The 23,884-nt window shown below is 37.4% G+C and overlaps 1 long non-coding RNA gene across 1 annotated transcript; it reads right to left on the minus strand.

Annotated features, from left to right (window-relative positions):
* Window positions 1-15,694: 15,694 nt before the first annotated feature.
* LOC114472674 (uncharacterized) lies at window positions 15,695-23,652 on the minus strand. Its single transcript, XR_003675170.1, has 3 exons — window positions 23,483-23,652; window positions 18,600-18,604; window positions 15,695-15,705 (listed from the first exon to the last, which is right to left on the minus strand). It is a non-coding gene; the product is annotated as an uncharacterized LOC114472674 (long non-coding RNA).
* Between the last annotated feature and the right edge of the window lie 232 nt (window positions 23,653-23,884).

Here is a 23,884-nt window from a genome sequence, read left to right on the forward strand (position 1 = left end):
GACACAAATGAATGAAACTACTTTTCTTTATAATATTTATTATGATTATCTACAAATATACATTTGTTTTGTACCATTTGTAATTCATTATTATTTTTTAATTATGTCTTACTCAAACTAATGTGTGGTGAGTGGTGGGGCGGCGCCCCGGCCGCCACTGCCTTCAAACTATTCAGTGACTATAAAGTTGCTCACCAGTTCAGAAAGGTTGGTGACCCCGTCACCATGAATGTCTTTTTTCAATATACTGTATCTTGGTTTCTAAAGAGCAGTTTTATCATATTTTAAAACATAGTGCATGTGTCTTTTTTGGTTTACCTCGCATTTCATCAACAAACTAGAGAGTGCAGGGTTTACAAAATGTACTGCAAGCAGCACCTACTGACTTCAAGAAACCTCAGAAATAAGCCATAATAATTAAACTGTGGCTAAAGAAAAAGCAACTCTGTCTTCTCATAGATTGAAACAAATCAACAATTCCTACTTGAGTGATGGAAAAAAGGCAGAAATATAACTTCAGGCAGAAACCACTGCCCAGAAATGCTCCCTCACAGAAGTATGATTTACAATCTTTACTCACTGGCCCTGCACTGTTGCAGTTCGTAACTTCAGCAGTTCCTAAACACTATTCTTGCCCTGTGGTTCTAAAAGACACAGGAGATGTGCTGCTATGTCTCTATGTTCTTTCAGGATAAGTAGATCACTGCATGATTTCCTGACTGTTAAGGAAATGTGAAACACACGGCATTGCTTGTCCTTATTAAAAGAAATACAGGGTCTTCACTGTTAGTATTTTGAACTTCCAAGGAACACATTGATGTCACAAAGTAAAATAATCAAAGTCTTGTGTGGGCTTATGTCACACCGCTAGCAGTCACTGCCACAGGGACCGACAATAAAAGCATAATCCCTCTTTCATTGGCCTTGCAGCCTGTGCCTAGCTCTGACTCAACACAAGCGACCAAACTTCTTCATAAAAACATCCAAATTGAATCTGACATTTTATATTTGGTCCATTTTAATCAAGAATACCAAGACCAGGAACTTTCCACCGTAACACATCCCATGTCCCAGTTTTGTGGTGCCAGAGCAGTAAATGAAAGAAGCCAGACTGCAAGCAGGCCTTTTGTGGGAAAGGAACATGAAGCCAGTGGCAATGTGCACATAGAACACTGATTTCATGCTTGTGTGTCAAATGCATTGGAGAAACACTGATGAAATGAACATGGAGAATAATAATAAAAGTGTAATTCAAACCACAATACCTTTAGGTCACCTCTTATGCTGCTCTTTGTTGTGTCTATTTTTCAACTCACTGCCATTCAGAAACATAACAAGCATCAAATTCAGGTTTGGGCTCATACTTAGTCAAACCATGACTAATCATGTAAAATACACAAATGTATCATAGTTAATCAGAAACAAAAAAATAAAGAGCCTCACCATGGGAAAGGTGAGGGTGCGCCTACACTCATCTGGTACTTTATCCACAGGTTCACTTCCATTGCTCTGTGAATATTTGGTTGTTTTTGGCTTTCAATTTCAGTTCTAGCGACACGATCTCAGGCCAATGTAACACCATTAGTGATGTGTCGGTTGCAAATGAACCGGCTTTGAAAGCCAGCTCTTTGACGTGACGTAACGACGGGAGGCAGATCCTGATTGATATCGCTTTCTTCTTTTTCTTCTTCTTTCGTATTTTTATGGCGGTTGACATCCGGAAAGTTGTATTACCGCCACCCACTGGATTAAGAGTGAACCAGGACTAAGAGGACCAACTAACTTGAAAAAAATATAGACTCCCGGAAATCCACCGCAAACCTACAGTGAATCCCCAGAAATCCAAACGGGCTTGAGAGCTGCTTTGTTTCTCTCTCTTTTTTTATTCCTCTTCAAACCGCATTTGATTGGTCAATATGTTTGTGTTGCCACAAGTGTGAAAACAACAACTGTGCGCATAAAACCCATAGTTAGCGAGCGGGCATGCGCTCGCGGTCCCCCATGAGGTGAATTCTCACGCTTGTTTATGTGCACCGTCACTTTCTGCTCGCTCTTGGTAACTCCCTGGGTGCTCGACATCACTTCCTGCTTGCTCGAATGTGAATCCAGTGGATACCAGCGCGTGCAGCATAATCAGTTTACCGACCAGGATCAACTCCTCAAAGCTAAGGCACTTGGTAGTAAACAATAAAAAATAAAAATAAAACAATGCTAACGTTTAACACTAGAAGTCCCAGGGATTTCTATATCCCCCCAGAAGTCCCAGAGCAGGGTCAAATGAACTCTAGGACCAAACTGACGACTCTGGTGGCTACAATTTGCATCTATTCATTTGTAAATGAATCACCTGAGAAATCAGCAGGGGGGACAGCCTGACTCTAACAATGGAAGTCTGGAATGTTAGGGGGAAGTGCCCTGGAAGCTAAAGTCACAATGCCCCGTTTATTAACTCGTTCTGCTTGATGCTGGGGGAGAACAAACACAGACTACAAACATTGAAAGAAACAGAGTCACTTGAGGGCAAAAAAACATCAGATTTAATGTGTAGTGTAAATGGGGCCTGAGACAAATCCAGTAAGGACATTGTTACTGAGCACTTCAAGAACCTGGGTGTGCCTCTCAACAATAAACTGTATAATAAGGGCCATAGTGTAAAATTATATATATATATATTTTTTATTATCACAATCCCTTTTTAAGCAGGTATTGTTATACTTTTTAACCCTTCCAAACCAGGATTTTTACTGGCCCCTCCCCAGAACCGCCACTGATCCAGACATTTATCAACAACTGTCTGAGAAGAATCCTTTGCATACGGCGGCCTAATATGATTGGCACCAAGGAACTATGGCAGCAAATAAGAACAACCAGCAGGAATGGAGATACAACAGTTGTTGAAAATGAAATGCATACAATTGTTTAAATGTTTCAAGGAAAAATAATTGTAATTTGTACATGTTAATTTGTTCACAAGGCTTTGAACCTTGACTCATTTGTTGATTGGTTTTCCAAAAATCACCAAAACCACAGAATACAGTTGCTGGAATTTGAAATGCTGGAATTCAGAGACATCTAGACTAGCCTTAAATAGGCTATAGTAGATGCTTTCAATGTTTTTCTTTGTGTTGCTGAAGCCAAGAAGGATGTTTTATTTAGTTTCCTCTACCAATTTCTTTGGACATGAAAAATGCAACTTATGTCCAATGAAGCTTATCTGTTACTGGAACACTTTTACTAGTACTGTGTAATACTTTCTCATTATTTAGACCACAAAATGTGTATACTTGTCAAAGTTCAACGTCTCCCTCTGACAACACCTTTGGCTGGTCTAGAACTGCCATTGGTCAGGATCTTCTTTATCATTTAACTGTGGTCCTCCAAGTCTCAGCTACTTACAGCAAGACTGACTTTACATTAGTGTTGAACAGCCTGATCATCATGTTAATTCACAGGTTTCTTGATGACCAACCATTTTTCGGCCTTGCCAATTCTGGTCTTCACGTCCGCATCATTCCCTTCTTACTCGTTGGCTGTACTGCCGACGTAGGTGAAGCTATTCATCTGGAAGGAAAGAAGGCAGCTCCACCTAAGGCAGAGTACTGAAAGAAGAATCATCAAATGAATGAAATATAAGGACTTGTTTGATCCATCCATCCATTTTCAGAAATGCGGGTGTCTGCTGGCGACTATCTCCAGCAAAACTACTTTATCAAACAAAAAAGCAAAAGGACTGTTAAAATACAAAACAAATAATTGTTATTTCATTCGCTAGGTTAATACCTTATATTCATTTATCTGTGGTTAATACAAGTCCATGTGCATTTGTTGTTGCTGCTGTTGTCTTTTCGAAATGCACATCTTCACACAGTATCTTAAATTTCTTGAAAATCTGTCCTTTTATTTTTATCCTTTATATTCTGTATATATTTTTAAACCTTTCTGTTAGTTTACACTGTGGCTCAGAGAGAAACGTTTTTTCTTTCAATTGTTCTGTATGTCCAGCACATATTGAAAAATTCACAATTAATGATGACTTTTAATTTTTTGACTTGACTTTCTTTGGGCGCTAGGCAGGGATACACCCTGGACAGGGCGCCAGTGCATCTCAGAGACTTGTTTCAATGAGGACAAACTCAAAGCTGTAAAAAGTGTTTTTCTTGCTACGTAAACTCTAGGATTTGGCAAATAATTATCTGTTCTGTTTTAGACAACAAAGCGCATTAGTTTAAGTACGCACAATGCACCTTTTTGGTTGCATATTGATATTTTATTCAAATACAAGTTCACCTCAAAATTCTGTCTCCCAAAATAATTCTCACAAAACTCACTAGTACCATGAAAGGGGATGAAAAGTAACATGTTAAAAATACTGATTTCATCTTGTCTTGCAAGAGAAAAAAATGCCTCTCGGCTGAGCATGCAATAGTTAACAGAAAGGACGAGAGGGATTGATAAATGAAAATACTTGGAGAATATTCACTGCAACTTAGCCAGCACAGGTGGTGTTAGTCAGAGTTGATTATAAATCATGTCGTCAGAAAGGCTGTCCAGCTGTGTGAGAGAAGACAGATGTGGGATTGCAAATGTGTGGCTGAGCTTACACAGTGTTTCTGTTAATAGAGCATAACAGTGTCACTAGTAAAAAATCTTGAAACAAAGGCAGGTTTAGGAATCTTTTTCCTTTCGTTTCCATAACTCTTAACACCGAACTCGACTTCAGTGACTCTGGCTACTAGATTACATTTAAAATCAATGTAAATGATGTCAATATCAATCGATATCAAGGAACCTCCCTTCAAGTGACATAAGTAAGTTGAGCATTCAAACCGTAAGTACAAGTGGAGCTGTCTATGATAAGTGCTGTAAACATACAGTACGTCCGGAGAAGAAGTGAGCAGCCCTCTCAGTGCAGACGATGGCTCCGCAGACACGCTATTCCATGGTCGTCACGTCACTGGAGCGATGAAGCAACGCAGTCTCACAGCAAAATATGTAATAGCAACATTTGTCCACAAGCAATGTTGTAATCATCTTACGTATGACGCTCGTAGAACGTAAGATGCTTACAGTTTGTTCAGAGGCTGACGTCAGGTCACGTGGCTGCCGACTCCTCAGCCTGCCTAAATGAACAACATGGCGGACATCTTGTAGAGATTTTAGTGACAAATTGCCTCATTTCAAGATAGATTGTGGCTTTAGAATTGTTTTGATAACATTTCTATTGACAAACCTACCCTTAACTTTCATGCTATGGAATCAGTTTATGCTGTAGTTTTTTAGTTATGACAAGCATTTTTCTGTGGTTGCTATGACAACCTATAGAGGCCAAAGAACGCCAAACAAAAAGCAGATTTTCTGTTCACGGACCGAGTGGATGTTGTAATTATTTTCTTGCTTTGTTTTTTCAATATTATCAATATTTTTATTTATATTCCTTCCCATTTGAATGTGTTCCTACACCTACACGTCATTTGCGCATTGGGGACAAGTCAGGTCACATGACCACCTGTCAGCCCCGTTTGTAGTGTTATTTATTAAGAGAGCTTGTGGCTTTAGCTTTGTTTTGACGACATTTCTAGTGAGAAATAGGGATGTAACGATTAATCGTAAGGCAGTTAAAAATCGATTCATAGGTATCACGGTTGATATCGATTTTCTGAAAAATTTAATCGCAGTACTTTTTTAACCAGCAGAGGGCGCTATCCACAAGTGTAGGCGGCAGGCGGAGTCTGCTCATACTTTCTTTCTGGCCGCCTTCTACTCTTAAATATGTTAATAAATGATTAATTACCCCTTTAGCACTGAAAGAATATCTGTAATATTACTTGAATATCTGTAAAAGTCACGTTTTTCTATTAGCTCTGTCTGCTAGCATAGCTTCTTTTCTTCACTGCTAGAATATCTGCATGCCAACCAACAACTGTGTTACCAGCGCCCTCTGCTGGTCCAAACAAATATGACGTAAATCAGTGTAATCACGGTTTTTTTTTTTTTTAAGTCCAATTGTTAAGGCACAGAATACATTTTCAGTTGCACTTTTAAAAAGAAAAAGAACTATTATGCAGTTTTGCATTGTTTATTATAGAACCAGAATTTAAATTAATAGGCTTCATTTTCATTTGTATTATTCCTTTATTTATTTCATTCAAGATTTATTTTTAGTTAAATTGCATTGTTTTGAATAGTTTATCAAGGAATTCTTTTGACAATGAAAAATAAAAGGAAAATAGTACCGTATTTTCTAGTTTTTTTCCCAAAAAAAAATTTGTCTACAGTCCCATTTTGTAAAATAAATCGTGAGAGAATTGTATCGTGAACCCAGTATCGTGAATCGAATCGTATCGGGAGTTGAGTGAATCATTACATCTCTAGTGAGAAATGTAACCTTAACTTACATAGTTTCCATTTGGTTTATGTATAGGATCCGTAGTTTATTTGTTTCAGCTTAGAACGTACCAGAAGTGACGTTTTCTTAATATAGGAAGTGATATCAAATTACGTGTTTACTTTTTAAAACATTATTATTATTATTATTATTATTATTATTATTATTATTATTATTATTATTATTATTATTATTATTATTATTATTCTTTCACATTTGAATATATTTCCACAACTCCAGTGTCCTTGATTTTTTAAACTTCATTTACAGGGTGAGGAGGAGAAAGAGAAGAGATTCACTGTCCACTCAGAACACTTTGGATTACATTATGCTCAAAGATGATTTGGGATTTTTGACCAAATGATGCCAGAAAAAGTTTACGTACTGCAGCTTTAAGCGACAACTGAGGTTTGTTTAATAATTATTTTCACACTCAGTCAGGGTTTTTGGGCGTCAACACAAATCCACACACTCATATTTGCGTACACGAGCTCAGACCTGACATGAGATCTGATCTGACATACGTTCACGTCAAAATGAATAAATACTGAAGCTGTAATTGCAGAAGTTGCGTTCGGTGTGATGTGGGGCTGTTGTTAATAAAGTCGAGCAGGCAAACAGAAATCAAACTTTGCTATGTGATAACAGGTGATGATCTGTCATATTTAGGAATTTGAACCCACTCTTTTTCCCAATATGATTTCCTTATGGGTCCTTTCCTGTACTCAAGTCTTGCTACAGCAAACATGATCTGGCACGCTTTCTCACTCCTACATGAGAGTATTGATAACGATAGATCCTCCGAGGTGTAAAGTTCACTACCCAAATCCCTCACTCGTCCAAGTATATACTGTAATGCTTCACAAGCACTGACCTGCTGTATTCTTACATAACTTACAGATTTCTCCAGGAACTAGTTTCCTCTTCTCCCATCTGTAGTTGTTACAGTAATAGCTTATGTAATGTCCTAATGTAACCTAAAAACGCGTTTGTTAAGCCCTGCCTGATCTAATCTATTTAAAAGATGTGATAATAACACTGTACTATATGTATCACCTGTCTCTGTGACAGACAGAGTCAGCACCTCAGCCTTCACACGTACACCAGGTTAATGCAGTTACTACAGATTACAGCGTATAGACATACGTTGGGTTAGCGGGGAGATGCAGGCTGCATGTGAGAGCTGTTTAGGGTAATCTGTTCTGTTCCATGACCTACTACTAATGCTCTACTAATAAACTTAGGAACATTCGTTAGTGGAGAAGAGTGAGAAGATGACTCGGGTGCTTATTACCACATTCACATTTGCGAACAGTGAAGCCCAATGGCAAAAAAAAAAATTAAGTTGCGTTGTGAATAATTTATGCCCATTTTTTTACTTTCTAGGAACAATTTTGTGAGGAGAAAAACACATAAATGTGTCAATATGTTATAGTCTGTGTATGATAAACACATGGAATGGTTAAAAATGTTGGCATCTTAGTAATAGATTGTTGCCTAATCCCTGAATCTTCAGCTTTGTGTGTGTCTTTACGGATGTATTATAGAAGGGGTTGGATGGTGGCAATGTATTCATAGCGCTGATTGGATAATCTTATTCTACTCAGGGTTAACAATGATGGTGCATAATGCTAAGAAATATACAAATATAGAATATATTCTCGGTAGTTTTAAAGACTGAAAGCCTAAATAAAACAACACTAGTGGTAACACCAACCAGTAAAACATCATTAGTGTTTTTATGATATTCCAGCTCTAAAAAATAACTTTTATCAGTGTTTAGGCCACTGTTAATTTTAATTTTGACAGAAAATTTAGATTTAGCTTTAGTCAGTCTTTTGACTAAAATGCAACTTGGCTTTAGTATGAAGTTAGTCATCAGAAATTAGGCTGAACTATTAATTGCATTTGCTATATTATCTCAATATCATAAAATGTGATTTTCTAATAGCAAAGGCTGCAATTTTTTTTATTTTTTTTAGTAATAAATTATTTTAAGTTCGTTGGGAGTTTGATTTACCTAAAAAAAAAACGTCCATTTGGTTAAAGCAGATATTAGTTCTCCTTACTTTTCCTGCACTTTATGTGTGATGTTACTGACTGGATATTATAAGCTTTATTTATTTTTTTATATCTATTTATTTTATGTATTTATAGACTGTCCTGTTAAGTTCAGAGAGTGTTTAAGAAGTGCAGTCCACATGTTTACATGTTTCATGACACGTGAAGTTAGTTAGATATGTTGAAGAGGTGAAGCCACAGATTTGTTTGCTTTATTGTTGTAATCTGTGCTTTAAAATGTATATTTTGCATTTATTTAAAGTTTAAATAAATCTGAAATTGTTTATTATTAAACAGATTGATTTATTGCTTGTGTTCATTGAACAATACATGACAAGAGGCCCTTGAAAAAATAATCGCAATATTGAATATTGGTCAGTGTGGACATTGTGGAGGAGTCCAAATACCTGGGAGTGGTGATTGACTGAAGGAGGAACACGGACTCGCTCTACAGGAAGGACCAAAGTCACCTCTATTTTTTAAGATGGCTGAGGTCCTTCAACATCTGCAGGAAAACGCTGAGGATGTTTTATGAGTCTGTGGTGGTGAGTGTGATCCTCTACGCTGTTGTTTGCTGGGGGAGCGGACTGAAGGTCACAGATGCCAACAGACTCAACAGACTCATCCAAAGGGCCAGTGAACTAAATTAAACTGGACTCTCTGATGGTGGTGACACAGAGGAGGAGCCTGTCCAAGGTGAAGGCCATCTTGGTCAATGAGTCCCACCCACTCCGTGATGTGTTGGTCAGTCACAGAAGCACCTTCAGCACCAGGCTGATCCAACCACGGTGCTCCACAGAACGCCACAGGAAATCATTCCTGCCTGTCAAATCAAACTGTATAATGCATCACTGTAACCTCACTGCTTCATTGTTGTAATTACCTGTATCATATTTGTATATTATTATTATTATTATTATTATTATTATTATAATAATAATAATAATAATCTTACTTTATTTTTTACTACTGTTATGTGTGTGTATCTGATCCTTATTTTTAACAATCTTTTACTTAATTATACACTTGTTTAATGTTTATTTTTTTCTTTCATCTTTGTTAAACGTTTTATTCTTTTATTTGTGATTTTTCTGAAGTGGCTGTAACATAATCAATTTTCCCCCTGGGATTAATAAAGGAATTCTGATTCTGATTGAGGAAAAATAAATATAAATTTAGTCATCAGGACTATTTCACTTATAATCTAGTTTTGGTCAACTTAAATGACATTAAGATTTTAGTCGACTAAAATATGCAGGATTAGAGTTTATGCATTTTTGTAATCATTCAATTATCATTTATCAACCTTATATGAGATGGTATTAATGTTTGTAAATAGACAGATTTGATGTGAACAATGTGTAAGACACTTGATCACATGAGTTCTGGTTGGATTTCGTTCCATATGACAAAATGAATTTTTTTTTTTTTTTTCTTTTGACAAAAATCCATATATTTTTTTAAATAGTTTTCATTCACATGTATTTGTTTTTTATTTAGACAATGTCTAGTTATTGTCACAAAAATTTAGTCAACAATAATCATGACACACTTTTTAGACAACAAAATTAACACTGGTTTTGATTTAAATCAAATAAAGACCAAATATACAGTAAATGCAATGGGAAACAGTTTTACATTAAAGTCAAAATAACACAGTGCCAAAGTAGAAAAGACAAAAAGTGCTTTATTTAAATTGTCAGTGAAAACAGTGTGTGTAATTGTTCTGAGGAGTTGAAATGAAGTAGTCTGGAAGGAAAAGTTGTATTTTGAAAAGAGGCCATAAATCCTAGGGACAGGATTACTCCAGAGTGATGAAAAATGAAAGCCCATGGTGAATACTGTGGAAGAGGTTGGAAACTAGTACTTTCTCCCTCTTCAAATTCCTCACAAGCCCAATAATAATATTCATTGAACATAGCATTACAACATAAAGAAAACAATTTTTAAAACATTCCTTAACATAATGTGGACTTTGTACATTTACATGATGGAAAAATAGCATCTGGTAAATTGTAACTTGTTTCACCAAAAATAAAACATCTACAGCAATGCTCAGTATCTTCGTCTTATTTGAACTCATGCTCTTGGCAGCTAAAACAGACTGTTACACAATTGTCCCTGTAAAACTGCAAGAATCAAATGTACTTTTACCCTCAATAAATTCTTTTCCCATAAAGGATGTTCATCATTGGTAGTTTAGGCCAAAATAAATTGTTTTTTTAGACTTTTTACAGTACATGGGGCCATTTTCTCATGGAAAAGGACCATTATACTATTGATCATTATAACAAATTCAATCTTTATTTAAAAAGTTAAATAAAATAGTTGCTCTGCTTTGAAAATGAAAACATGTATAGAATATATTCTCAGTAGTTTTAAAGACTGAAAGCCAAAACAAAACAACACTAGTGGTAACAGGGCGCTCATTGGTGTTATTATTACATTCAAGTTCTAAAAAATAAGTTTTATCAGTGTTTGGGCCACTGTTAATTTGAATTTTGACAGTAAATTTTAGCTTTACTCATAGTTTTTTGACTAAAATGCACTTCGTTTTAGTATAAATTTAGTCATCAGGACTATTTCAGTTATAGTCTAGTTTTGGTCAACTTAAATGACATTAAGATTTTAGTCAACTAAAATATACAGAATAAGAGTTTATGCATTTTTGAACAATTCAATTACCATTTTCAAAGCACAGCTACAATTTATTTAAATTAATTTTACTTTTTCTTACTATTTTTTTTAGACTATTTATAGTACATAGTGCCATTTTCTCAAGATAAAGAACCATCACACTAATGATCATTATAATAAATTAAATCTTTATTTAAAAAGTAAAACAAAATAAAATAAATTCTAGCTCTGCTTTGATAATGAAAACATGGAAAGAGTTGGATGCTCTTTGAACAGGCAAAGTAACTAAACAGAAAATAAGGCTCTCGCCCTCTTTGTTGGTTGTATTTACTATTTCATTTAGTACAGACCATCTGATGGCAAGTTATCAACACATTGAATTGAATTGTAAATACAAAGTAAATTCCATTCCATCAAACTATTCTCAGCTTGGAGCTCCCCAGCTGAGCCAAGCCAGCTGACAGTGTTTAGCTTAAGTGCACTTCCTCATAAGACCCACAAGATCGATCACAGATTTAATGATCAGAGAGGGAGCGCGCATGTTCTACAGCATTTACAATGAATAAGAAGCCAATAGAAACCATTGCTGAGACCAACAGGACGTGACATCATCTGTTACTGAGCAGTGAGAATAAAGGACGGACACGTAAATAAAAAAAAAAGGAATGACACGTTTAAGGTGTTTCTGTGGTTTGAACATTTTAAAATTAGTAAACGGTTAAAAGATGGTGTTATTTAGTCAAGTGATCAGAGAGACCAACTGAAACATATGATCACACACTGATTGTGTGCGTTTGATACGTTTTTTTTTTAACACCTGTCGGCGTTTAATAAAAGAGATGCAGTAACTCACAATTAAATAATTATGTATTTTATGAGTGTTTGATGAATAGTTTGTTGAACTCAGCACTAAACATTAAATTCAAATGAATGGAGGGAGCAGCAGCAGTGCTGTTGGATGTCGCATCCAACACTGTAGACGCACCAGGCGCAGGTGAGCTGTGCACGGGAGGTGCGTGCACAGCAATAGTGTATTTTCTGTCACTGGGAAGTGCTCTGCTCTGTGACTGTCCCTGAAGCCCCTCCCTCTCTGTACATAAGCTTTCTCATTATTAATCTCTGATCAATGAATTGACACAATTATACCGTGTGGTAAACAGAGGCGATGGATACGCACGTATCCTTATATATTATTACTGATGGTTTAAACACATGGAGACTGTGATCATCTCATTAAAAACATGGTACACATTAAATATGTAGTAAGGCAATAATTCTATCATCTGTATCGATTTAAAATCATCTTTAAACATTTACCACGATATTCTGTTTAATTTCCCTTTAAAATACCATATTAAAGCGGTATTTAAAAAAAGAAAAAAAAAGTATAACAGATGTCTTTTTGACGCTAAATGTGCACTTAAATTTGCACCCGTTTTGACGCAAGGTTAATAAATGAGGGCCAATGGATCCACCAGAAAATATAGATACTTTGTTGTCTATTATGGGAGAAAGATCTATTTTCATTAACTTTCACCATGACAATGCCTTTTCTAGAGTAAGTTGTCCCATTAAAAGTCTTATTAGCAGTTTGATTATTGCTGTAGTCAAAGGTTTTACTGTTCAGCTGTAAGGAGTTCAAAGAGTTTATTTTCCAAAGCAAAGTATGCCTTTCTTCTTCCCTGAAAATGTATGAAATTTCACAAATCACTGACAAATTCATGTGTTACATATACAAGAGGGATGCATTTTAAAAGAGTGCAATGGAAATCCATTTAATGATTTGTTATGAGTCAGTCCTAAAATATTCAGATTTGCAGTAAGGCATCACACATTTTGATCAGTGTGATGTAAAAACAACCCCATTAATCAGACATAGTGGCCTCCGGATATTTTGGCAAAGTACTTAGTGTGGAGCAGTGATGTCTGCAGGGAGTTTTCACCCTCTCTAAGCTGTGATTGATGCTTTGCCCTTCCGACAGCAGAGAGCATGTGATTGCCCTTTGGCCGCTTAGCCCTGGCTCATTTCTCACCTCGCTTCTGCTTCCTGCAGCCACTGCAGAGATTTCTTTTGCAGATTTGTATTTTTTATCATTATTTATAAGGATTTATTTAAGGTTAAGCAAGTTTAAAAATACATAGCTCATGTAAAAACTTTGAAAAAGAAAAGCATGACAGATTTTTATTCTATAAGATGAAAATACATCATGGTAGTGTTAAATTCTTTCAGTGGCGGTCGTGGTTATGGTTGAGGGAACAACATCCCTCCTGTTCAGCACCATCACTGAGATCTACCAGTGTTTGCCTTTCTGATCCATTAATCATCAGGTTTAACGCTGGTCCCAAAGCTCCACCCTGCACACACTAACACCTTGCTTTTAAATGATCAGCCTACAGGTTCTGTTAAAAATTTGAATACACTTTCAACAACGTTGAAACAGATTAAACTCATCAGTTATTAAAACTCTAGGCTTGTTTTAAAGACATCAAATAATGGATGAACTGTAACTTTCTCATTCCTAACAGGACAAAACCGAAGTCTTTTATTTGGTCCAAAACACCTCAACGAGAAATTATCAACTTCTTTTAACACTTAAGCAAATCTCAAGAACAGCCTTCTCCCGCCTCTGTAGTATCGCTAAAATATAGAATATCTTGGCCCAGAGTGATGCTGAAAAACGAATCCATGCATTTGAATGCTGCAGCAAGAGTACTAACAGGTACAAGCAGAAGAGAACATATTCCTCCAGTATTGGCTTCCCTTTATTGGCTTCTTGTACATTTAAAACCCTCCTGTTAGCATACAAAGCTCTACATGATCAAGCTCCTGTATACCTTAAAGACCTGTAGTGCCCTATCGTCCGGGCAGAACACTCCACTCTCAGTTTGCTGGTCTACTGGAAGTTCCAATGTCTAGAAGTAGAACAGGAGGCAGAGCGTTGAGCTACCTGGCTTCTCGGCTTTGGAACCAGCTTGCAGTCTTAATACGAGAGGCTGCTACTCTCTCCACCTTTAAAAACCTACTTATTCGCAAAAGCGTATATCGTATAAAAGCGTAAACCTAACAACTATAGACAAAGCCCTAAACCTAAATATAGGAACTAAAAACTAAGATTATATAGTAGAACACCAACTTTACATTCAAACACAATCCACCACCACTCCCTACTTAAGAATGGTGGAGGGTGGATGCGGATGATGCCCAGACAGGCACAGTTTAAGGTGTGGTCTCGTCTCCCACTTTTCACCCCTGCCATTCAGCCAACCACACCCTCATTCCATCTACTCATAGTCCTCCAACAGGTGTTCAGGTTGTTGTTAATCCCCCACTTCTGACCTCTGCAACATACCCATCACACTGCTTACACAACTCACATTCACAGCTCATACTCCACTCACACATCGTCTAGCACCTGTTTCCATGCAGGCAGACCTCTTTTCTGTGGGCCAAAAGTTAAAAGTTTGGTTGGACTCTGCACTGCGCGCACATGTACTGTCAATGAGAACGTTCCAATAAATCTGGTTGATGCACACGTCTGCATTTGGGTCTTGCTGGTCTGAAAGTGACACTAGAAGTGTGTTCAACATGAAATCACACTAACAGCAATAAATACCTTGCTAATACCACGTTTTTTCTGCAATCATGTGTGAAAGTCGAATTAATTGGTTTATTTTCAAATGCATGCATTACTGAGCAACACCTTGGCCAGAGCAAGGCTAAGTTATTTTCACACAGTAGATTGTGTTGGCTTCCAAACTCTCACTTAGGAACATTCTTTCTCTATAAATGGCTTTTTGAACCAGATTGAGAGACTTTTGCTCCAAAGCTGATACTACTTCTATCTTCTGGCTTTGTTGAGGGAACAAATACACCTTTAGTTACCCTGAAGTTTAGCCTGGAACTGTCTTATCTAAAGTAATCTTTGAAAAACCAAGCAGACTCCTGGGAATACAAGACAGAGACATCTACTCAGTCACGTTTGTGCAGCCATGATGTGGATCACTGACTTAAAAGGAAACCTTTTCCATCTTTTGTCCTTTCTTAAACTGGTCCCAGTGGATAAGTGGATGACTTTCCCAAAAACTGTTCCCCATCACACCCCTAATTATGTAGGAACTTTCCATGAGCATAAACGCCAATACAACCATCAAAAGGAGGAATGCTCGGAAAAAGAGGGGAAAGCTCCAGGAAACACAACCTTCAGGCTGAAGATTCCGGCATTGCAGATTACTACTTGCAGTGTCACAGGCATGGGAAGTCAGAGTGGGGTGGAAAAATGAAATACATTCGGAGTGATGGACTATGTCGAAGAATGTCTCTCTAGACCACTGGGAGGTGGTGACATACTGCAGCTACGTTTAAACATAGGATATCATAAGCTACTGTAACCACCATGACACTCTGTGTTTTCACCAAAGGGCATTCGGGGTATCTGGGCATAGGGAAAACGGTGCATGAAAAACAGTGTGAGGAAATGTTTGCGGATTCGTCTGCATGCAAGCAGGTGATGCAGAATGGAACATTCTGAAATCTTAAAGGTTTTCAAGGTTCTCCTTATGGATAAATGCATTACCCCCAGAATTGAAAAAGGCGAATGTGGTAAGACTCACTTATTTTGAATCTAACTCTGAAAACAGAATACAAGCGATGACATATAAGACCTTAACCTTTGTAATTCGTCAAACAACTATCTATCATTGTAAGGGAGAAACCACCCAAAATAATCATATTGACTGCATACATTGAAGACTTGTTTTTGGCCTTTTTCTCTGTTTGTCTGGCGGAAACCAAATGTTGATCCTTCTTTACTTCATTGTGATGAGTGAGGACTGGAAAAATAACTTTCAAAACTCATGTCATTGTTTTGTTTTTAAACTTTTCTAACACATTTTTACTATAAGCAAACTAATTCCTGTGAAGAGACCAGACACAATGCCACTAACTTGTATTCTAACTGCATTTGCATAAATAAATATATAAATGTTATTTCTTTCATATGCCACATGGAAACAAAATTAAATCAGGAATTTTAATTTCAAACGTTAAGGTGTTCACAGTACACTGGGCCTTAATTAAAACGATCCTAAGGTGAACAAATCACAAATTAAACTGGTTACACATGGCTCAACAGCAACAGAAACAGTATGTCCTAATTCTCCAAAGATCAACTGAACAATTAGCTGCTGTATTTAGCGAGTCTTGAAATTATTATTGATTACTGTTATTCAGTCCTTTTTATTCTGTGGTTTATTTTTTGTGAATCACTGGTGACAGAGTGGGTGAGGAGACTAGAAAACAATTAGTTCAAACTTTTTAATTAGGTGTCATTTTAAATAATTGGTATTAGTTGTGTTAATTTGTGGGGTTAGCTTAGGAGCGATTCAATGACCTAAAAAATCTGACTCACTTTGGTGAGTGACTCTCTCAGGCCAACACGGAGACACTAATGCATGCTTTTATCACCAGCAGAATTGACTACTGTAATGTCCTGCTTTCTGGTCTTCCCAAAAAGACTATTTCAAGTTTACAATTATTACAGAATTCAGCAGCACGTGTTCTCGTGAAGACCAGAAAGTGGGAACACATTACATCCATTTTCAAATTGCTGCATTGGGTCCTCGTGTGTTTCAGGATCGATTTTAAGGTTCTCTTACTGATTTGTAAATATCTTAATGGTCTTGGGCCTTCTTTTCTTTCAGAATTGCTTTTATCATAGTCTAGAACACTCGGATTGACTGATCAATGGTTCACGGCTCAACTAGTCTGGGACATTCGGATAGAGACTATCCTTCTATCCTGTTCTGTTGGTCCTTCGGTCCACTAACCCCAACCAGTCACAGCAGATGGCTGCCACCTCTGAACCTGGTTCCGCTGGAGATTTCTTCCTGTTAAAAGAGAGTTGTTTCTTCCCACTGTCGTTAAATACTTGTTCATGCGGATCTTGTTGGGTTTATTTCTTTTTACTATAAACTTTATATTTTGTTCAGTGATGACTTTGTTGTATTTTGCGTTATATTAATAAAGTTGAATTGAATTGAACTTGTCTTCTGTGAAATGTCTTCTGCAAACATGGACCACGTTGATTTTGAGCTCCATGTAATTCCGTCGTCGTTCGTTTGTGCTTGGATCCATAATTTTCGTCTCTGGCCTTTTTCTGTAGGTATTCTGTAAAATGATATACTTTCCTTCAGCCTGGCATGGGTATGACAGCCAAACACTTTGCAGAATTTGGGCATTCTACGATAACAATCTGCCAGACTGTCAGCGATCAATGGCGGTTGTCAAGCAAAAGCAAACCCCTCTTAAAATGATGGCGCACGTTGCTCGGTCAAGTGCTGACGTCACACAAAAAGGTGTATAGGAATTAATAAATGCCATAAAGCTGTCAAATCACTGCGTTAGGTTATCAGGAGAGATCGCACACAGGACTCTCAGGCTGACAGCAGACATAACTGACACACACACACACACACACACAGAGAGAGACAGAGAACGCTGCAACACCGGGTAATCAGTAAGTAATCAGCCAGTTTATGATAGAAAGAAACAAAGAGCATAAAGTTGCCAAATAACAATGTTACATTTGTTCAGAAGCGATCATGTCCGTATTCTGGCTTTGTCCAGACGCTACGTGATCGCTGCTGAGGTGCACGGAAGCGGAGGGAGTACTTATCAGTCTGGTTCCAGTAAAAACTGGCCATAAAAAGCTGTAAATGGATTGATATGCAGACGCAGGGCAGTGAGGAGGAGACTTCATGTTGAATCTGTTAAGAATACGAAGAAATACTTCATCAGCCAATAGAGAGTGCGGCCTATGTGATGAAGCGGCCTTGTGAATTTATCTTGAAAAATTGCTAAATTATTGGAATGTGGCCAATACAGCAGTGTGTTCAATAGCCCAGGAAATATGGTGAACCTCAGATCATGACATCTGCAAAAATGAATTAGTGAATCCATCATATTGTTATTAGATACATCTACAGTAGTTATATGCATAGATGTCATTTTAAAGACTTCATCCTGTAGCCCTGTTTGTTGCTGTTGTTGTGAAGTTAGCATTATTCTTTTAACCTGTATTTAACCAGGAAAGTCTCATTGAGATTATTCATCTAAAAAAAATTATGAGTTTGTGAGATTTCTCATTTTATACTTTGAACTGGTTCTTTTATCTATCACTTTTGAGAATTTTTTTTAACATTAAAAGCTTAGAATACTCCATGTTATTGAATTTGAAGAACCTTATATACTTTCTAATATCAAACATGTGTTGCAGTCTCTATGTAGGTGCAAGGATTAAAAAAAAACCATACAGAGCCTAAGGAAACAGTCAGAAACAAACTTTTTTGACGCAATAACGGCTGACATGTATGAGCAATTAGACTGTATTTTCTGACAGGAAAAGTGTTGCTCAAGTGGTTTGAAGAGTGTTTTGGGACGATAGCTGGATATGAACCACGACACCACGCAGAGAGGGCCTCCCACAGCGCTCACATATCCTTCAGAACTGACTGGAACGAAAGCTGATCTTTCCCTCTGGAGGCCATGATCAATGTTCACGTGAAGCCTTCTGGAACCAATGATCAAGCACAGACAAAAATCCTCCAGATGGTTTGACTGAAGTCAAAGCCCAGTGCATTACAAATCTTTTCCCGATTGAGAGAAAAGAATCAAGTGTGAAGCCTTTGAGTGCAAAATAATACGTCAATACATGGTAAGGATTTGAAAATCTGAAGCGTTTCAATTACAACCCTGACATTAATGAAATTGATGGATTGCGTTTTTGTTCTATTTGTTCATTAATAGGTGTTCTGTTGTGGCATTATCAGTTTGGCTTTGGTCTGTATCAGTTTGGAGTTTTTGTTTTGCTTTAGTTCTTCATTAAGTTTGTAGTTATTCAAGTCTGGGTTATTATTATTATTATTATTATTATTATTATTATTATTATTATTACAGTATATGGGTGGTATAGGTTTGAGCTCCATCCTTCCGTCCAAGTTAAAGGGGACAGCTTTTCTCACACACTGTTTAAGATAGGAAAACCAAATTTGGTGTGTGGCTTCAGGGTATCAATACCTTGATGAAGTTTGAAAATGAAAAACGCACAATTAATTTTTTCGGAGTTATTGTCCATGTTCCGTTTTTCTTCACTATGTTCGAGGTATCTTCAAAGGGGACAGATTTTCTCAGAAACTGTGTAAGCTAGGATAACCAAATTCTGTGTGTGGCTTCAGGGTATCAATATCTAGATGGAGTTCGAAAATGAGAAGTGTGCAATTATTTCTTCCGGAGTTATTGCCCTTGTACCTTTTTTTTTTTTTTCCTCTGTTTGAGGTATCTTCAAAGAAGAAAGCTTTTCTTCGAAAATGTTTAAGATATAATGTATACATTTAAGTTAGATTTAGAACATTTAGGAAAAGGTTATGAGTTATAATGAGAAACTATCTGGTGGGAGATGTTGATGACTGTCTTATTGACTGACACAATTAGAAGTCCCAGTTTGCCTTCTTTGTAGTAGTTCTTTAATCTTTGTGTCTGAAGTGTCCGACGTCCTTTCATTCCTTTCAGTGAAATAATATTAATATATTATATTAGCATATTAATTTTTCATACCCTTACATACTCAGGGGCTACAAGCAGTTTCTGCTACTTTCTCCCCACCCATTTGTCATCCTTATAAAATGAGCTAGTTACATTCACGTTTAGCATCTAATATTTGTAGTTGCTTGGAAAGACCAGTTGGCTACTTTTGCTCCCAGGTTGAACAATAAAGAGCCTCAAGTTCATCCTTTTGTGTTCCAGACATTATAAACCCACTTATTATATTCACTGCTGCACTTTCCAGCGCTTGAAATCCTCAGTACTTTGTTTTCCTCATGTGTCAGCCAGTTTTCATGCTGCACACATTTGGTCCACTCACCTCACCCTTGACCAACCCCAGACAGAAATGCTGATGCTTCCTACGTGGTCTTCATTACAACTTTTGTAAAGGAACATTGTTTTAAAAAATTAATGTTAATATTGAATGCACTCTTTTTTTTAATGTATAATGATACATTTTTCAATATTGTACATTAAGCTAGTTTTAGGTGTTATTACTATTGGTGGCATTTATTGTTCCCAAATTGGCAGCAGTTCTATTACTATTGTCTCACAGAGGTGACTATTTTTACAGTTTGTTTGACAGTCTCCTACTTCTTGGTTATGCATTAGTCCATTTACTTTACAGGTAACAGAATTCTATGTGCAAAATATTTTAGCATTCTTCTATTTCCATGGAAAACACTATAAATGATACCACGTGTTTTGTTTTGTATTGCCATGATGATTATAATCCAGTAGGTATGTTACAAAATTTTGCTGCACAAAATAAAAATCCAGTTAAAGTTTCAGTGTTTACAAGATGGATGCCCCATGCACTCATAAGTCATGTGTAGTGATGAAGCAGCGGACAAGCAATGACTGCTGCTCTGCAATGTTTTCATTCTTTATTTGTGAAGCAAAACACTCACACACACTGTGTGCAACTTTTGAAATCAAATAGTTTTTCATTCACAAAGATTTGTTGGATATTTGTTACTCTTCATTGGATATTTTTCTATATCGTATCGTGAGCCCTATGTCGTACTACATTTCATTTGTATCGATTAACAGTCATGTCATAGAACAACTTTTCAGAGCTTGTTTATATAGTTTACCACGAGTCAGCTTTAAAGCTGCAGTATGTAGAATCATGAGATGCTTTAAGCTCCACCCTCTCCTCCCTATTTCAAATCCTATCGTCCCTTACCACTATTCTTGCGAACGCGCACAACTGTGGAGCTCTTAGTGACTTTTTGCTCAATAGAGACTACTGAAAAATATAGGGGCTATATCTTGTGTTATTGGAGAGTTTTTTTTAATGTATTATAGAGATAAAAGCCCTCGCTGTTGTGAGGACAGTAAGAGGCTCACACACAAGTTGCCACGTTGCAGTGATTCAAACAAACTGACAGACACTCCATGTCCAGACTGTAAATTAATTGCGCATGTTCTCTCCACCTTGGATATACTTCTCTTAGTTGTACAAGCTATTTATCCCATCTGTTATCTCTCGCTCTTTCTGATTTGGTATGTGGGGTCGGCTGCGTGTGGACTGAAAGCGGATTGCTCGCAGTCAACCCCACATACCGAGCCGGAGGGATCTCCGTGGAGTCCGTTCCGCCCGAATATGTTTGAGATTTTTACTTCTCCATGTCGTTCTACCTTTTTTCGCTTGCTTTGCCATGTAACCATTGTATCATTGTGTTTTTTTTTTTTTTTTTCCTCCGGGGGGTGGTGTGTTGAGGTGTGATTAAAATTGGAGGGATTGGTAGGACAATTTGAGGTAGGAATGCCGCCCCCGCGTCACTACTCAGTAGCACAGGCAGCGGCACCCTCCACCCTCAGCCCCACCATCCAGCCCCCCAAGGGTTGGGTATGGGTGTGTGGTGCATCAAGTGAGTGAGCCAGACTAGCTGGGAGTGAAGTGAGGTGTTTATTTTAGGAGGCCTGTCTGGTGCGAGCCCGGCCCGTCCACATGGCGGGCCACCGGAGAGGGTAGATGGCGCAGACGGGCACGCGGCACAGCGGACCCCAGGGACACGCCGTGCAGCTCGGCCGGAGACCCGCCCCACGGCACGCCCCAGACCACGCCGATCAAGAATCATTATTTCTTGGCAGAAATGCTTTTAAACACTTGCTGTACATTCAGCTGACATAAAAATCTTGTTTCCAATTATGTAGAATAATTGTGAATTTATCAGTAGCAGTAGTAGTTTTAATATTTTAGTACAATTTTTGCAGGCACCTTTTTTGTCCGTCAAATGTATTTAAAATAAACTCAAATTAAAGAGAGAATGTTATTTAACTGTTGAACCTTGTCATAATTTTATTTATTTAAATATTTTTTTAAATTGAAAAAAAAATGTTTATGGTCTTGGTCTTGGTCTCGGTCTCGGCTTGTCTCGGTCTTGGTCTTGACTTGGTCTCGGCTCTCGAAAGTCTTGGTCTTGTCTTGGTCTCGGTGCATTCTGGTCTCGGGCAAGTCATGGTCTCGGATAGTGTGGTCTTGAACACAACACTAGTTTAGTGTCCACTCAGAACACTTTCGATTACAAAATACTCAAAAGCTATTATGGATTTTTAAACAAATGACAAATGAAAAATTACATACTACAGCTTTAAGCTTCTTGTTCTGTTCAGCTCTCAAGCCAAAGCTTTTGTACTCCATGGAAGCACAAGCTAAGGTCATACTGCAGAGTTACAGACGGATGCTTTCTTCTATAAATATCTAAAGGACACTGTTATTTTGGCTTTCGGCAAACTTAGCCACAGAATATTATATTACAGTGTTAATCATACAGCCTGACCTCAAGGATAGATTTTTTATTTTTTTTAAATCACCAACACTTCTTGCAAAAGTAATGAAAGTTTTAGCAAAAACGTATTGTGTCTATTATGTTTATCATGAAACAGCTTTTTTATGAGCAAAAACAGGCAAATGAGCTGTGCATAACACACTTAACACTTTTTAAATGAAGCAACAGATAAAGCGTTTGGCACTTTTACCTAAAGGTAATTGCCACTTTTACTTCAGGTCTCCATCTACATGTACCATATATTTGGCCTCTGTAAACACTTTAAAGAGGCAAAACACATGTGATGATGTGCAGCTGCATCCACAGCTGTATGTCCCCTCCTATTGGTTTTCTAAAGCAAAGCAGCAGTTCCCCCACAGCCTTCCGACCCTCAGTCCCCAACCCCAGTGGGAGAAGCTGGTACGACTGAGGAATTAATAGTCTTAAACCTTTGAGGCAAAGAGGTGTTTCATATAAATCGTCCCATGTGGCTATTTTAACGTTACCCCCTGGTAAGTGCTGGGAACTCAAGGGAGCTGTGAGCCTGGCAGGGAGTCTAATCCCCCCAAAAAGTGCATGTAGACAAAAATCTGTTCTTCACAATTGCCCCTAATGTTTGCACAAAGTCGACGCTATAGCGCAGAGTTTACACGAACAACCAAGCGGGTGGTGGAGAGGATTGAGATCTGACAAAGAAGCTTTCAGTGCTGGAGTCAGCCTCAGCACGTGCCTTTTAGAGAGAAGCACCAGACTCAAAGAAAGTCTGGTGTTTTCCTTTAAAATCTATTGACATTTCCATTATTTAAGCCTCCAAGACTAATGTAATCCCACTACTTTGGAATGGTTTTATTTGGACTGCACAGGATAGTCTTTTCATCCCACACTGATGGTTTTATGAGCTTTAAGCTTTTCAGGGAAACATTTTTGTCGTAAAGTTTTTGGATCTATTTTTTTTCTGTAGTCTTGAGGTCCAACCCACATTCACAGTTTCAGTATTGTGATACTTGGTACATACTGTATAACTACCCCCTTATGTCCAACTACTACATTTTGCTCAGAATTCTATGAAAAAACCATTATAGAGCATAATGATGGAATAAATGAGTGTTAAAACACATTCTAAAGAATCCTACTCTGTAAATAAGTGAATGAAACAGTATTTAGTGCCTCCTGAATAGATTTATTTCTAAAAATGTTTTAAAGTTTTCAGTTAATTTTCTAATCAAGATCATTTCTATCATTATTTGTGTTTTTGGTGTCATTTTGTGTATTTTGTTGTCATTTGTCTCTCCTTTTTATTATTCAGTAGTTTAGTTTTTCTATGTTTTTGTTGTTTTTGTCCGTTTTGTAGTGATCTTGTGTATTTTTTTTCTCTCATTTAGTGTTTCTGTTGTTATTTTGTGTGTTGCTGTTAAGTAAGTATTT

This window comes from Gouania willdenowi, chromosome 11 (assembly GCF_900634775.1).
Source record: "Gouania willdenowi chromosome 11, fGouWil2.1, whole genome shotgun sequence".
Lineage (NCBI taxonomy): Eukaryota > Metazoa > Chordata > Actinopteri > Blenniiformes > Gobiesocidae > Gouania > Gouania willdenowi.